Genomic DNA, 17,730 nt, shown 5'->3' with positions numbered 1-17,730 from the left:
TAATTCAGTTTATTGTCCAATAGAATTTAATTTGGCTGGACCAAAAAATTCATTGCTTCATTCAAAAGAAATAATTTACTTTTTTCTTCTTATATATAAACCTTATTTTTTCAGTCAACACTTATGGGTAGTTACCACATACTGGGCACTAGGGCTATGAAAATGAAAGGATAAAAAAGAAGGAAAAAGAAAGAAAGAAGAAAGAAAAAGAAAGAAAGAAAGAAAGAAAGAAAGAAAGAAAGAAAGAAAGAAAGAAAGAAGAAAGAAAGAAAGAAAGAAGAAAGAAAGAAAGAAAGAAAGAAAAAGAAAGAAATTTTGTATAAAGCCCAATGCCTTCAGGACTTAAAACAGTGCCTAAGAACAGTAAATTCTGGATAAATATCAGATAAATAGAAGATAAGGGGAAAGGGGGAAGGGATGGGAGGAGAGAAGGAAGGAAAGACGAGGTTTCTTCCCTTAAGAAACTTCAAATCTCTGTGTGAAATTACAGAAAAGCCCTAGGCTGGGAGGGAGACACCTGGGTCTCCACAATCTGCTACTTACTAACCACCCAGAATCTGGGGGTTATTTCTCTTCCCTGGGCCTTAATTTCCTGAAATGCAGGATTTGTGCTCCACTTCAGTTTAATGTTCTCAAATGTTATAAATAGCACTTTATCCACAAAAATGACCTTGCATTTTTCCTAATTGCCTTTGGTGCACCCACAGTCAGCCTAGGGCAGAAGTTCAGCTCACCCTGGTCTCCTGTCTGCTCCTCACAAAGAAGCATCTGACTTAAGGATGATCATCGTCACCTTTCAGCCCTAATCCCATAACCAGGGATAAATGCTGTTATCCCCCTTTGACCACATCCTGGCCTTTCTCTTTTCTCTGTAATGAAAGAAAAAATGGCCAGTTCCACTTTTTCCGGGGAAAACAGCCCAGTGCATGCAACTTGGAATCAAAGAGACCAGCCAGAAATTCAACTCTTCCCATAAAGGTAAGTGTACTAAAGGGGCTCAGCTGGGCTGGACCTGCATAACATCTTTCAGGGGGCCACCCATAAATCTGCAGTGAGTCTCAGGCCAATGAGTTTGGATCGTAGGACACAGAAGAAAATAAAATCTCCTGGTCTGTCCTGCTGTGGTAACAAGCTCTAAGGTTGCTAATGTTGCTTTCCTGTCTCAGCCTGGTTTCTTCTGGGCTCCCATGAAAACCCCTTGTGTGATAATTACTACTTTTTGTTTCTTCAAAATGTCATAGAGCCTATTTAGCCAATAGATCACCTCATGCAAGACAATTTCTCTTTTAAATATTGCATTAATCATTTAAATGTCGAATGATGTGAATTATTACCTTGGCCACAAAATGGTTTTTCCTCTTGGCTCTTTTTATTCCTTCTCTTATTACAGAAAAGCCAAACCAATACTTCACAATGGACACTTATGCCATGACTTCAGGGTCTAAATAATATCCCTTTGTTTCCACCTGTCATTCAACATGCATACTGTGCTGTAGAAGACTCCCCCGTCATGCCCATCATGGACATGGCCCACCTCACTGTGCCCAACAGCCAAGACTCTAAGGATGGTTCACAGCCGAGGAGAGGGAGTGAAAGGAGTCCAGGGTGGTGTGTCCAAGACCTAGATCTGGTCTAGTGCTGTCATAGACCAGCTGAGCAACCTGGGAAAGTCCATTGGTCCTCTAAATTCTTCTTTAATATGAGGGAGTTATAAAGATCATCTTTAAGCTCTGAAACTCTGTTGTCATCAGACTCCTTACTATCCAAAGTATTTTAGAGAGAGTTGGGAGTAGCTGTGGCAAGAAGCTTACGTTATAAACTCTGGTCAACAAAGGACATGATGACTCCTAATACATGAGAACACTGCTTGGTATTGGGATACATGGACCTCCCTTTCTGATATTAGGCTGGTGATGCAGCAAATGCTCAAGTCTTTGGAGAAGATGTCCTTATTTCAAATCTTAGGTCTGTCATTTAATATCGCCTTAGGTGAATTATGTAAATTATCTAACCTCAATTCCCTCACTTACAAGACAAGTGTGCAAGTGTATATTGTCTGTGATATTGAGAAGGGGGACAGTGTCAATTTTGAGAAAACTTCGCCATGTTACTGTATCTGACTGGCCGTGTCATGGGACTGTGATTATGAGTCTGAGTCTGTGCCACAATGACTGAGTTTCTGTATCACGGAAATTTCTGTGGCATTCTTCACATCTTTGTTTCCTTGGGTAAGTGAATGAGTTTTTCACAGCTGTGTGGCTGAGGGCCAGTGAGCTTATATATGATTTCTACCCTAACTGCCTTACAGAGGTGCTGTGAGGATAAAATGAGATGATAAACATGAACAATTTGCCATATTTTATAACTTACAAATGGCTTACGCACATGACATCTGTTTTTGACATTCTAACAGCTGAATAAGGTGTTTTATTACTTTTATTAATATTAATGTATAGATACAGGGGATTTAGAACTTAACTGATTAACTTGACATAATTCAGCTAATCAAGGGGAGAGCTATACTGAATGTAGATCTTTATCATGGCCAATATTTCATTCATGTTTTTTTCCCATTATATATCCATCTCCTTGCAAAAAAGAGGTCTATTGTAAAGCACATTACCAATGTAAGACGTTGTTGATATTAAGAAAAACTCTGGAAGGCAGGCTATGCAGCTGTAATTTCCTAGATTATTTCTTGGCTAGGTTTTCCTAAGTAATTGCATTATTTTCTACTTCTTTATCAATGAAAGGTAGTCAAAGTTGATGGCAAAGTCAGGGAGGAGTCAGTTTTGAATGAAAACTGATTAAAAAAAATTGCCTGAAACACCCACGCTGCACGTTCTGTAGTTGATTGTTGTAATGTCTGCTTAATGCTTTCGGTGTATGGAGCCTACACCTGGTCTACTCTCTGACCAACACTTTCTCCAGCAAATACCATAAAGGCCTCATCTTTCCTATACTGAGATACCTCGACAGAGTCAAAAGCAGAATGGAGCATGAGTCAAGAACTGCTTCTCCAGGACCAAGGGTGGACTTTTCACTGAGTCAATGTCTTCTTTCTTATCACCTTGGTGGTCACTTGTTCAGAGGAGGAACTGTTCCCCGTAGTCATGGGGTCTAAGTTACCTTGTCCATCAAAAAGCATAGCAGCTGCCTTGCAGAAGTAGTATGAGTGCAGAGTGGCTTACATGATAAACGATAGTTCTTTTAAAACAGACATTACTATAAGGAAATCAGATCCATGATTTTTGTCTTTTAGCACAGAAATCCCATCAACTGGCCAACCAGCCAAAGTCACTTCCATTTTATATTCTGACAATCATTTCTTAAACATTTATGGGGAAGGGGAATTAATTAATTAAACAGTTTTCATTGATAAATATTCTGAAATCAAAGGGACCTATCTTTGAAATTTATTTAAGCTTCATACAGCTGTTTAGGCCTCCCTTTGGAATCATGAATAAATTCATTTCTGTTATTACTTGGCATTAAGGATGCCTTTTTAGGTGCTACTTATGCATGAGAAGCTGGCTCTAGGTCTGTTCTGAAGAACAATTTAATTCATAGGCTTCAATAAGTCCCCAGGCAAGAAGCTAACATGTGGCTATTATTATTGTTATTAAATTCCATTTATTCAACACATAGTATATGCCAGGTTCTGAACTAAATGTTTTATACACACCATTAGTTCATTTATTTATTGAGCACCTAGCATGTGCCAGAGGCTATAGTAAATAAATTGTTGAGAAGCCAGGATTCTGATCTCTGTATAATAACATGCCAGATTTTTTAAAAATCATGAATTATGGTTTTCCTGGGCCTTATACTCCTCCCCATCCATACACTGAGAATAATAAAAACTATTTTTCTTCCCAGGACTGTTATAAAGATCAAAAAACACAATAGACATGAAATCCTGTGAATAATTAAAAAGGTTTCAAAAATATAAAAGTTAAAAAGACCACAGAAATGTTTGGTTAACAAATGTTTTTGCTTTGTTCATTTATTTGTTTCACTACATTCTGAAATACTTTTTATATTAGCTAGGATTTTATTAGACTGCCTTCCAGAGAAAAGCCAAACTAAAGTGGTTTAGCTGGAAAACACTTATTATTGCCAGATAACAAAAAATATGGGGTAGGCGATACGAAGTCCAACAATGCTGCTAAGAATCCAGGTTAATTCTATCTTCCTGCCATTTCTGATCCTACAATGACTGCTTCACCTCCATGATAGTACCTACATTCTAGGCAGACCTCTCAAGAAGTTTTGTCAGATAATTCAGGAAAAGTTCTTTCTAGCTATATTTAGAATCCAAGAAACAAATTATATCTTCTCCCACAGAAAAATGGTCAATTTATTAATATACAAACAAAATGGAATAAGATCCCCTTTAGAAAGAGAATAGGCCACCCTTTTGAGGTTGTTGTAAAGAAAGAAACTCATACAATTATTGCAGACTCAAAGTTCAAAAAGGAAATTAGATGGGTATGTGTCTGAAAAGTTTCTCTAGAAGTCAAAATTTCTAAAGGAGACAAAGGGGAGCTAGAACTTTGGAAAAATCTGCATCACTCATACTGTCAGAACAGGAGCAGAGGAGGAATAAAAAAAAAAAAGACAAGGAGATTAACTAGAATAAGAATGCCATTTCTCTAAGGAACGTATGTTAGTTAAAGTTCCCCAGAGAAATAGAACCAATAAGAACCCTGGAAAGAGTTGAGGTGTTAGTTGAGTCTAGAGGCCATCAGCCAGCAGAGTTCCCTCTTCTTCCAGGGAGGTCAGATTTTTTTTTCTTAAATCCTTCAAGTGATTGGATGAGGCCCACCACATTATTAAGCGTAATCTGCTTTACTCAAGTCTACTTATTTAAATATTAATACCATCAAAAAAAACCTCATTACGCAGGTGTGTTTAAACTATCTGGATACCCATAGCCTCACCAAGTTGACACATTAGATTAACTATCACAGGGATTATTGAGATCTTAGAAAGTAAGCCAGGCAGATATGAATTGCAGGTTATAATTTTACCAGAGTGCCAGCACTTGGGAAATTATTGGGAGCTATCCTCCAAAAACTCAGAGAATCCATATTAAAAAAATAAACAATCTCTTGAATTTTGAGATAGCTATATCTAGTGCTTATGGAAAATTTGGACAGAGTTGAAAGGATAAGAACAGCATGATAATAAGATACTCAAAGATTATTATAAACAAAATAATGGCCGCCCAATGAATCATGCTCTTTTTTGTTCATTTCTATTTGCTATGCCTCCCATCCAGAGAGGAAGCCCATTTCTTCATTCCTCAAATCTGGGATTGTCTAGTAACTGTTTTAGCCAATAGAACAAGGCAGAACTAATGCCATGCAACTTTTAGAGCTGGCACTCCTACTCTCCCCCTCTTAACACTTCTTTGAGATCACTGTCCTGGAAGAAATTCAGGTATGTGGAAAGAAAGGTCCATCTGTCCCAGCTATGGCATCTGAATGCAGTCTCCAGAGGCCTGCCAGCTTATGAGTGAGCCCAGACAAAATTAGCTGATGAACAGTCTGACCAACCCAAAGAATTATAAAAAATAACAGGCCATTTTTGCTTTAAGCCATTAAATTTTGAGATGGTTTATTGTACAACCATAGAGAACCAGAAAATAATTGCAATTCATTTTCTTCATGGCTGCCTGGTACTCCACTGAACAACCTCACAATTTTTGAAAATCCATTCCTTTCTTGATAAACATTTGGATTGCCCCAGGTCATTCCTTACCGATAAAAAAAAAATTTGACTTATAAACATTTATATACATTTAGTTCAACAGCTACAGAAATCCAAGAATTTCTCCAGAATATACCCATAGGAGTGATTTACTGTTGTGGATATGAGCATTTTCAGTGTAATTCTCAAAGCAGTTATCAACCATGCAGCAATGAAATAAATAAAACACAAAAGAAAAGGTTTGTAAATATACTAATTAAAGTCAAGAACTTTTTCATTAAAGATGACATAAAGGAAAAGATAAGCAACAAACTGGAAGGAAGTATCTACCTGCATTTAATTAACAAAAAATTAGTATACTTAACACATAAAAAAATCATGAATTGGTGGGAAAAATACAAACAACTTATTGGGGGCAAATATGAACAAATTTATCAAAGGAGAAAAATAAAATGACCCATAAATATATGAAACAAGTCCTAGAAGGAAGTAGAGAAATGCATTTCTTAGCGAACCCAAAACACTTCTTTGCCATTTTAAAGAGGGTGGGCAATATTGGTGGCCTATGTATTAGGCTATATATCATAATTGTCTACATAATAATTTTACTTCTTAAGCATTCAAAACTAACAAATCTGGAATTTAAATGGTGATAGAAAAGTATGTTGAGGAAGGTGCAGGGAAAAGTAACACTAATTCTGCTGGTAAGAATACAAATTAAAACCACTTTTCTAGAGATGGACTTGGCAATATATACCAAGAGCTTTTAAAATGTGTATACTTTTTGAGTCAAGAATTTCATTTCTGGGAATTACCAGACAACTGTAAGGCTATTTGACCTAAAAGTGTTGATTATTGCATGCTTTGACCATACATCCTTCTAAAAAAAAAAAAAAAAGTATGAACACCAAAGCATTGACTGTGACCATCTTATTCATTTCCTTCCTTCCTACTTATCTTCTTTCCCTTCCTTTCTTTCTCTTTCTTTCTTTTTTCTTTTCTTTCTTTCTTTTCTTTCTTTCTCTTTCTTTCTTTTTTTCTTTCTTTCATCTTTCCTTCTCTTTTTTTCTTTCTCTTTGCATTCATAATCTTTCTACAATAAAATGGATAATTTTAGAAACAAAGATATACTTTAATGTGAGATAATGAATAACGATTCCACTGGGTATCATCATCACCATATGTTTCTTCTATGGGAAGGGCCAGTTCCACGGGAATAGCTTGAAGATGCTGATTCATGGTTAAATATTTTGCACTTACTCTCATAAGTGCATAACTCTCATTGCTACTGGTCAGAAACACAAGGTAAGGGTCAGCCCTGTAGTTAGACACTGGGGAGATGTTGATAGTCTTAACTGAGCTGACTAAGCCATTTCAGGACCACCATGGTCGGATCTCCTGGATCTTCTATTCACAAGTGTCTTGCTTTGCTCATGGGATGTAGAAAAAAATGCCACAGACTGTTACAGGTAAAGTGAGCTATTTGATGTATTATTCAACATCAAAAATTGTTTTAATGAGAAAAACATTAGTGGTTGCATTTGCTTATTTCTGTTATTATGTTTTGAATTAAAATTCTCTGATAAACTTGTTACAGTTTTTGATTGCTCAATGTAACTTTATTATTACTGACTATTTATTTAGTAATGGCTTCGGAATAGATTCTATTTGTAATCTGCAGCAAATAGGATTTTAATAATCAAGAAATTGTTACTTTTATGCCATGTTAATCATTAAATTGAGCCAGGAAATAATAGAGTTGAAGCAGATGAAAATATTAAATCTTTACCAGGAGCCTGGATAAAACCATTTGATCACTTGAGGTTTACCTATGAGTTAACTCAAGGTGAAAAGATAGTAAATGATTTAATTATTCTCCATCTGTTAGAGATTCAATTAAGTGCTATTTAGGTTCCATAACCACAGACCTCCTCAATTACTTCATTCTCAATACAATCTCTGTATATTGCATACTGACACTATTGGAAGGTAAACTATGATTATCTAAAGAGGGAAATAGCATGAATCCTACCATAGATCCATGACATATCTGCACTATAACTTTCATTAACTCTAGTTCACTTACTCAACATTCATTCAGTGATATCAAACAGTGGATCCCCTGAATCCCCAGGCACACTTAGTCTTCCGCCCTTAGCACCCCTCAGGCACTCTCTGCACTTACCTTGCAGTGTTGCAGTGATACTTTTACATGGCTACTTCTTCACAAAATGATGGGTTCCTTATCATCCAGGACAATGTCAAACACATTATGAAGGACTGAGACAAAAGATATTATTTAAAGAGAAAGCTGACAGCTCCAACCTTTACTCATTAAGAAAAGTGACATGGTTCTAGTGGACAAAAAGGACTTTTGATTTTTGTAGGATGGAGAAAAGATACGATTGAAATAGCAAGACCTCTTCCAGTGCTTTTGTGTTGTTACTCAGTAGAAACTAGTGTACACATCTCACTATTTAGTAGGATGCCCTAAGTGTATCTCCACATATTCAAATGTGTACTCCAAGCAGAGGAATGGAAAATAGGTCGCTCAACATAATGCAATGAGAAGAATTAGGTTTTTGTGGAGACTTTAAAGGTAGGGGGAACTCCTACTAAACTGAAAACCTGAGAGTCTAGAAAATGGCCCTCAACATATCTGTGGTGAAAGAGCAGCTTTTTATTATTTGCTTGTTTTTTTAAAAGAGAGTTATAATGTTCAGTCATCATTGATCAGTTGTTTGTAAATGATTACTCTCAATTTCTGTACTTACCTCATAGTGGACTGATAACAGACCACACTTTGAGTAGCATTGTCTAGAGGGTGGGAGACTGAAGAACAAGAATGTCTAATATTCAGTTTTATGTTGTTATTGCTAATTAATATTCTCCCTTTATGTCACCAACTTTTTAAGTTGTGGTCAACACATTCACACTTTGTAAGAATGGGTTTTGTTTGGGTTGTAGTTGTTGGTTGGGGATTTTGGAAAACAAGGAAAGCATTCAGTTTTGTGTCTTGGTCAGTGAAAAGCAGAGACAAGAAAAGAAAATAGATGATGATACAAGTTCAATGAGACCAAGAAATTGAAGCCACAGCGACCTTGAGAATGCAAGCTCTGTAGGTTGCTGACTTCCTGAAAAGATCACCAAAAAATTTATGGATCAAGCAAAGCCACATTTATTGCTCATTATAATAAAGGAGATCATTACCTTACAGAGTATTAGCAGCGTCTTGAAAGAGAGAGTACAAAGAGAAGATATTTATAAGGGTCTGGTTTAAGGTGGGTCCTTCAATGTGAGAGTAGAACTGGATAGAGTTAATGATTATAATACTTTAGGATTGGCAGACACAATGAAGAGAGGGTTTCAAAGGGAGCCATAAAGAGTGAACTTTTAATAAACCCAGGTAAATGATCTATTGTTCACAGAAGGAGGCTATGTACCCGATGAAAACTACTTTGATAGTCTACTATTAAAATAAAAGGGTTGGGATGCCCAGGTGGCTCAGCAGTTGAGCATCTGCTTTTGGCTCAGGGTGTGATCCCGAGATCCTGGGATCAAGTCCTACATAGGGCTCCCTGTGAGGAGCCTGCTTCTCCCTCTGCCTATGTCTCTGCCTCTCTCTTTCATGAACAAATAAATAAAATATTTTTTAAAATAAAATAAAATAGTTTTGGAAAGTTCATGAAACAGACATCCTACTGGGTGAGAATTTCCTTGAAAGATAAAGTCAGGTTAATGCAGAGAGTTGAATAGTAAGGTCATATCGATATAGATATTAAGCTACAAGTTTCAGTTAGTTCTGAGATACCAGCAAATGCCAACTCTGTAGAAAACACTAGATTTTTCAGAGGTTTTAGAATGGGAAATTTGATCTCATGTGATATTTAGCTTATATTTCATTGAGTGTATATATTATCCCTAGCAGAAGCACTGAAAAGCACATAGTAGGGACTCTACAAATACTTATATAAAAATAGTGAATAAGTTAAATAAATGAGTACATCACTCTAGTACTGTTTAATTCAAAGTCTGAAAGCTCTGGTTTTCCTAATGTTGTCTGTCATGATGACATCTTATTTCAGCATAATCTTTTTTTAAAGACTTTATTTATTTATTTATTTGTGAGTGAGTGAGTGAGTGAGTGCACAGGAGAAGGGGCAGAGGGAGAAGCAGGTTCCCTGAGCGGGGAGCCCAAGAAGCGGGGTTCGATCCCAGAACCCTGGGATTAAGACTTGAGTTGAAGGCAGATGCTCAACCAACTGAGCCACCCGGTGCCCCATTTTGGCATAATCTTATGCTAAGCTTCAAACATGAGCACACAAGCATATCAAGCAAGTGACCTTAGACTCACTGGAATCTTACACAACTCGTCCTCAGCTGGTTGGAAATCTCATCTCCCAGCAGCCATGTGAAACCTGAAAGTGACCGCTTGCCAAGAAGTGCTGTCTCTGCCACAGGAGGCAATCAGAACTCGGAACTCAGAATCTTGCCTGATGTATTTGGTGTGATTCCTCCCTTTGTGTCCTTTTAATTTCTGCTTGGAGACACTCATTGACCTTGTAGCAGACTAGTAGAGAGACTCCTTACTAGGGAAGCAAGAAATTTAGCTTTGTTTGAAACCTTAATTTATTGGGCATTTTTTCCTCAGTGCTAAACAATTTTAGTAGAATCCGAATCCAGAGATATAATGGAAGGCGGACTGTTAAAAAAATCCAAACTCCATTGTCAATGAGATGGCAAAATTATGTGTTTTCTCCAAAACTGTGGTCCCAAACTACATACAATTAAAACTTACAATAGTTTAATTTTAAAATGTAGTCTTTAAAGACTATAGCATATATGTATTGCAGCTAAATGCTCCTGTATTTCAAACAAATTAAAAATTATTAAAACATTCTAAGAACAATAGTATGACGTATTTGAAACCAGAGCTGCCCCCAGAAAATCTAGAACATTTGGGTCATGAATCCAACTCTCTCTACCCACACTGTTTTGATTGTGTACTTGCTCTCTAATTCTATTTTAAAATTCCCTTAGGCATGTATTTGAAACTAACAGCATTTTTAGAATGTAAACTTCACTATGAGGTACAGGGCATTGCTCATTTATATGGACTCATTTATATACTATGAATTTGGTCAAAAAAGGGCATGGGATTTGAGCACCTCCTGGTTATCGGGGGGAAGTGTGCATCTGAGTCAGCTCCCTTAAAGGATTGGTTAGGACAGAGTAGAGCTGCAAGCCAGTAAGTCCTGGGAGAGTAATGGTCAAAGAGAGGTGGGAGCATCCTTGCCCATACATTAAAGGCACTCCCATTCCCTGAGTTACAGAGGAAGGCTGAGATGTCATACTGTCTGTGAGTTGGAACCTGCCAGTAGTATTTGTAGGTCTTAGTCACTGAAATGCTATGATCTCTGAGCAGGAGGGGACAGATACCTCAGTCATGTATTTTTAGAATATTTTAGTTTTGTTTTTCTCTCCAGCTGAGCTTGGGCTTCCAGCCTGATAGTCTGCATTTAATATGTTCTGTTGGAGTATTCAGTTCATTTATTTTTAATTAAAAAGTTATTAAGATTATAAAACTGTATAAAGATTAAAAGCAGACAGTACAAATTACATATATGATGTGGTGACATTAAATATTCACCTACCCAGCTAATCTGGGTAACTTCAGAGTGAATAGCAAAAAATAACTGTGGCCTCTAACTTTGTTCTTTCCAGGTTCTCAACACTTGTCCCTGAGCACCCTTCTCTCTCTTTTGTGATTCATAAGTAAAGGCTTCTTCCTGGCCTGATAGATTGCTTCTAATTGAGCCTTGCAAAAGAGTAATATCTTATCAGTCTATCAGTGTGGAAAATGGGGGGAAAGGGAGTGGAGAGTCAGTTACCTTTCATAATCCCAGACAAAAACCAGTTTCATGATACACAGAGCCCACAGAAAAATGCCACAAGGGAGCCTGGAAATGATGTTAAGCTCAGTGCACACTAAGAAATCTCCAACAGTAAGTTCTAGGACTCACAGGAAAGGTGATTTTATGCAGAAGGGCAGCAACACTACACTGGCTCTGGCATGACTCTTGTCCTTGTCAGTAGAAACCAAGAATAGGACTACCAAGGACTCAGAGTTTGCTAGAGAAAGAAATTTCAACTCAAAAGTACTTTTAAGTTCATGATCCAATTCACCTTTAGACGATCTCTTGAGGTTAAGAATAACAGTTAATTGAGCAAAGTTTTAAGAAGTGAAAGGGTATGTTCAAGGCCATGGTAGGCGAGGTGTAGATGGCAGAGGAAGCATTGGAACCAGGCTCCAAAATTCACAGTCTTTCCACTGCACCAAGCAAGAAATTCTAGGTGATATGTACGTACATATATGAGTGACATATATGTATTTGCGTGCGTGAGTGTGTGTGTGTGTGAGAGAGAGAAAAAAGGTCAGCACACTTCTATATAGGATATACAAACACTATACCTTCCTACCTTTGTTTCACATGTACAGTTATTTGTATTAGTTGGTACCTCAGTTAAGCACTTTTATAAACCCAGCACTTTATCCACCTTGAGATTCTGGATTGGCCAAACTTACCATAAATAGATCATATCAGATTGCTTGTAGAGGTTTCTTAAAATCAAAGTTTATGTTTTGTATGACTGTTTCTATTAAAGAGAATAAATGCAGAAGAAAAAAAATATCCCTTTCCCCACCCCTAAATGTCACTCATTTAAGTAAAAGGCGGGCAGTCTGAAAAATAACATATTTCAAAAATAAAGTTGATGGGAAATGCGGACATCTGCAAGGGTGTAAGAGAATAACCGAAGCAATCTTTTCAAAGAAGAACTAACAGTAAGTCTCCTCTAGGTTTCTGAGCTAGCAGACGAAATCTCAAACTGTGCCAGTGGTTTGCCTCAGATCTGAATATACATTTTTATTAATTTTAAAGCTCAGAGCTAGGGGGATCCCCGGGTGGCTCAGTGGTTTAGCGCCTGCCTTTGGCCCAGGGCGTGATCCTGGAATCCCGGGATTGAGTCCCGCGTCCGGCTCCCTGCGTGGAGCCTGCTTCTCCCTCCTCCTGTGTCTCTGCCTCTCTCTCTCTCTCTCTCTCTCTCTCTCTCTCTGTCTATAATAAATAAATAAATAAATAAATAAATAAATAAATAAATAAATAAATCTTAAAAAAAAAAAAAAAAGCACAGAGCTAGATATGTTTTCATAAGACCCAGGGGCAGCAGCCAAGTACAGGCTGTGGGACCTGCAGTCCCCTGAGGCCCAGGAGGGTCCCTACTGGGACGGCCAGCGATGTCACTGCAGACTGGTCTGGTTGTGCAGCCTCCCTCTCTAATTCTCTGGCCTTCCCAGAGCATCCGTGAGCTCCCTGGGCTTGAGTACATTCCTTTTCTGTTTAAACTGTCTAGGCTAACCTTCATTTTTGAAACCCTTACACAAAAAGACATACACAAAGTGCACCCTCCACACAATGGCTAGCGTGAGATTTCCATGTAAATAGCAATCCAAAACAATCCCGTGATAAAACCCTCAAATAGCCTTCCCGTTGCTGCGATGCTACTGCCCCGACTCCTCACCAGGACTGTGCACCCAGGCCTTGACTGCAGAGCCTACATCCCCACACCACCTGCCCTTCCTTGTCTCCTTCCCTACTCCCTGTTAACCACTCCACTCCCGCCATACAGGCCTCTTTCTGTCCCTCAAACATACCAGATTCTGCCTGTCTCAGGGCCTTTGCACTTGCTGTTCCTTCTGTTTCAAACACCCCTTCTCCAGAACTTCACATTGCTCCCCCCCTTTCACCACTGACTCACAGAGGGCTTCTTTGACCATCCTAAACCCTCTCTGTTACATTCTCCCATTTATCTTCTACTTCCTATGTGTCCAGGAAATTATTTTATTGATTTATTCCCTGTGTATTGTCTCTTTCCTCATACATGAATGCAAATAAGATGAGGATAGCAACTCTGTCTTACCTCCAGCATTTAGAGCTATGCCAAGAACATAAAAAATACTTAATAATTATTCACTAAAAGATTTACAAAATACTTTTTTTTAAAGATTTTATTTATTTATTCATAAGAGACAGAGAGAGAGAGAGAGAGAGAGAGAGAGAGAGGCAGAGACACAGATAGAGGAAGAATCAGGCTCCATACAGGGAGCCCAACATGGGACTCAATCCCGGGTCTCCAGGATCACGCCCTGTGCTGAAGGTGGCGCTAAACCACTGAGCCACCCAGGCATCCCTATAAAATACTTCTGAATATTTTTATGAGGTTTTAATTTTAAAACAGATATTATTTTCTCCAAAATGTAATGAATTCTCTTTTGGTATAACTTGGAAGATACAAAAGATTACAAAGCAGAAAATACATATTGCCTTTATTTCCACACCCAAGGATAAGTCCTATTAATAATTTGATGTGTTTTCTTCATGTATTTTTTTCTACAGAGCCATTTTTCATAATTGGGATTATATTCTATACTGATTTGTTTCCTAAGGCTGCTACAACAGATTACCACAAACTGCAGGGCTTACAATAACAAAGATAGGCAACTTGCAGAATGGGAGAAGATATTTGCAAACCATACGTCTGATAAGGGACTAATATCCAAAATATAAGGAATTTCTACAACTCAGTAGCAAAAGAAACAATCCAATATAAAAACAGGCCAAAAAAACTTGAATATACATTTCTTCAAAGAAGGCATGAAAGTAGCTAATGAAAAAATGCTCACCGTCTCTAGTCATTAGGGAAATGCAAATCAAAACCACAGTGAGGGGCATCTGGGTGGCTCAGTCATCTAAGTGTCTGCCTTCGGTTTAGGTCATGATCTCAGGGTCCTCGGATCGAGTCCCACATCAGGCTCCCTGCTCAGCGGGAGCCTGCTTCTCCCTCTCCCTCTGCTTGCTGCTCTCCCTGCTTGTGCTCTCTCGTTCTCTCTGTCAAATAAATAAATAAATAAATAAATAAATAAATAAACAAACAAACAAATAAATAAAATCTTTTAAAAAAACCAGCAATGAGATATCATCTCACATCTGTTAAGACAGCTATTATAAAAAAGACCAGAAGCGTGGCTCGGTCAGTGTCCAACTTTTGATCTCATCTCAGGTCTTGACCTCAAGGTCGTGAGTTTCAGATCTATGTTGGGTTCCACACTGGGTATGGAGCTTACTTTAAGAAAAAGAGAGATAAGGATTGGATAAAATGGGGGAAAACTGGAACCCTCATACGTTGTTGGTGGGAATGCAAAATGGTATAGTCACTATGGAAAACAGTTCCTCAAAAAAATTACAAGTAGAACTAACGTATGATCTGGCAATCCCACTCATGGACATATATCCAAAATAATTGAAATCTGGATCTTAAAGAGATATTTGCACTTCCATTTTCATTGCATCATTATTCACAATAGCCAAGAGATGGAAAAAACCTAAATGTCTATTGATGAATTAATGGATAAATAAAATGTAGTATATACATACAATGGACTTTTATTCATCTATTTATTTTTTTTATTCATCTATTTAAAAAGAGGAAATCCTGTCCTATGCTACATCATAGATGAAACTTGAGAACTTGAGAAGTAAAATAAGCTAGTCACAGAAAGATAGCTACTTTACAACTCCACTAATAGGATCTAAAGCATTCAAACTCCTAGAAACAGAAAGTAGAAAAGGTGGGGCACCTGGGTCCCTCAGTTAGTTAAGCATCTGCCTTCAGCTCAGGTCATGATCCCAGGGTCCTGGGATCGAGTCCCATATCCAGCTCCCTGCTCAATGAGGAGCCTGTTTCTCCTTCTCCCTCTGCTCGCCACTCTGCCTACTTGTACTTTCTCTCTCTGTCAAATAAATAAAACCAAGAAAGAGAAAGAAGGAAAAAGAAAGAAAGAAGAAAGAAGAAAAGAAAGAAGAAAGAAAGAAAGAAACAAAGAAAGAAAGAAAGAAAGAAAGAAAGAAAGAAAGAAAGAAAAGAAAGAAAAGAAATTTAAAAGGTAGTTGCCAGAAGCTGGAAGGAGGGAGACTGGGATGTTGCTGTTCAACGAGGACAGCATTTCAGTCATGCAAGATGAAGAAGTTCTAGAAATCTGATGTACAACATTGTGCTTACAGTTCACAATATTGTACTGTACATTTAAAAATGTGTTGAGGGTAAATCTAATGTTACATGTGGTTTTTTACCACAATTTTTTTAAACCCAGAAAAGAGATTTATTCTTTCACAATTCAAGAGGCCAAAAGTCCAAAATCAGCAAGGCCATACTCTCTTGAAAGCTCTAGGGCAAAGTCCTTCTTTCCCTCCTCCTAGCTTTTGGTGATCTCTGGCAACCATTAGCATTCTTTGGCTTGTTGATGCATCACTCCAACCTCTGCCCCTGTCATTACATGACCTTCTTCCCTGTGTGTCTCTGTCTCTGTGTGTTCACATGGCTTTCTGTAGCAACACTTGTCATTGGGTTTAAGGCCTATTCCAATCTAGCATAATCTCATCTTAATCAATTACATCTGCAAAGACTCTACTTGCAAATAAGGTCGCATTTCTGGAGATCTGTCTCTGGTAGGATTTACCTCAATTTTCTTCCGACTTTACCCTTGGCCCCTATGTCAAGCTATACTTCAGCTCTGAAATGATCTTGGCCCACTCAGGCCTTCTATCCCTGATCCTCTCAGTGAAGCACCTCTAGCTCCAAGGACAGGCAGACTACCTGACACTAAATTTACCAATTTCTCCTTCATCACCACTAGAGATTTCTTTGATCTTAGCCAAGGAAAGTTGACTTTTGGCCCTTAAATCATTTACTTTTATTAGCTTTATTTACTTACTTGAGGCATGTCCACCACAGAGATTCAAAAATTGTTTCCATTCTTCAAAAAAGGTGCACTTCTTTACATGTTGTTCTGCTCTAGGACAGCACTTGAATATAGTTTCTTATGGGGCCTCCTATTGTGGATTTTTTTAAACTACCTTATCAAAGATTGGCATAAATTCTCTTTGGAAAGCTTGTAAACTGTTGAGCATACCCTTAAATATCTGGGATTCTACTTCATTAGAAGAACAGATAAAACTAGAATATATTGAGCTAAGAAATGCTCAGGCTATCTCCTCTTCATATTTCTGGTGTCCTGATTAGCCTTCTACCAGGAAATATGATGCAAACAATATGAAAATACATTTAAAAATACAACAATATTTAAAAATTTTTCTCAGCACCATTAAAGATTTCTGGTTAGAAAAAAAAAAGATTTCTGGCTAGAACTTTGCTGGAGAAAGCTAGTTCTTACAGTAGCAAGTACAAGAACTCAAGGATGGGAGAAGAGACTAGTCAGTTGGTCATCATGAGATCTGAAGAAACTTTGTGAACTAAGAAAGGAATGAAGGGGTGATCATGAGATCTCTATTCAGTTTAACTGATGTGCTATTATGACTTTCCCAAATTTCCCAATATGTAGGAAGTGTGTCATTGAACTGGTTTAGACATGTAAGGACTATTAGAAGAACATCTGTCTGAAAGGGACCAAGTAGAGTGCCAGTAAGGGGGCAGGAGTGACAACATAGAGTTTTGATAGTGAGACTTAAGGTAAGTAACATGCAAAATATGAAATCTCTGGGTGGCTTGTGACAGTAGAATACCACTAGATCCAACAAGCTTTTAAAGTCCTACAAGAAATTAAATCTTCCCATAAAATGAAGACAGACTGGAGAAGACAGGCTATTAGGCTTAACAAATATCACATATTTGAGAAAATAGAATACTATACATGTTCTAGGTAAAACTCTTAGACAAGACACCTAGTGTACTTGTTATAAAAATACCAAAATTATCTTCAAGCCATAAAAATAGTCAAGAACCAATTTAATGACGAGAGTTTAAAAAGAGTTGCATTTGGAACTTGCCATTGCCAGTATTGAAAATTGTACATTTAAGTGTATTTTTTTAAATGTTTTTGACCATTTCACTTTAAAATTCTAAAGAGAAGGAAGTGTGGAACAAATACCTTTGTACTTC

The 17,730-nt window shown here is 37.7% G+C and overlaps 1 long non-coding RNA gene across 3 annotated transcripts in view; it reads right to left on the bottom strand.

Annotated features, from left to right (window-relative positions):
* Positions 1-10,178, bottom strand: part of LOC112677946 (uncharacterized) — a 107,207-nt gene extending 97,029 nt beyond the window's left edge. For 2 of the 3 annotated variants that reach the window (XR_003147304.2, XR_003147306.2), the window contains exons 1-2: positions 10,070-10,178; positions 7,901-7,995 (exon numbers count right to left, since the gene is read on the bottom strand). This is a non-coding gene — a long non-coding RNA (uncharacterized LOC112677946). Of the gene's footprint in view, positions 1-5,607; positions 5,762-7,900; positions 7,996-10,069 lie in introns of those variants that run through there. The other variant, XR_003147307.3, reaches the window with a different exon arrangement.
* Positions 10,179-17,730: the final 7,552 nt, after the last annotated feature.

The sequence above is a fragment of the Canis lupus genome, chromosome 10 (assembly GCF_003254725.2).
Source record: "Canis lupus dingo isolate Sandy chromosome 10, ASM325472v2, whole genome shotgun sequence".
Classification (NCBI taxonomy): domain Eukaryota; kingdom Metazoa; phylum Chordata; class Mammalia; order Carnivora; family Canidae; genus Canis; species Canis lupus.
Note: the sequence above shows the minus strand (reverse complement) of the source record. Positions and strands in the feature narration are given on the sequence as shown.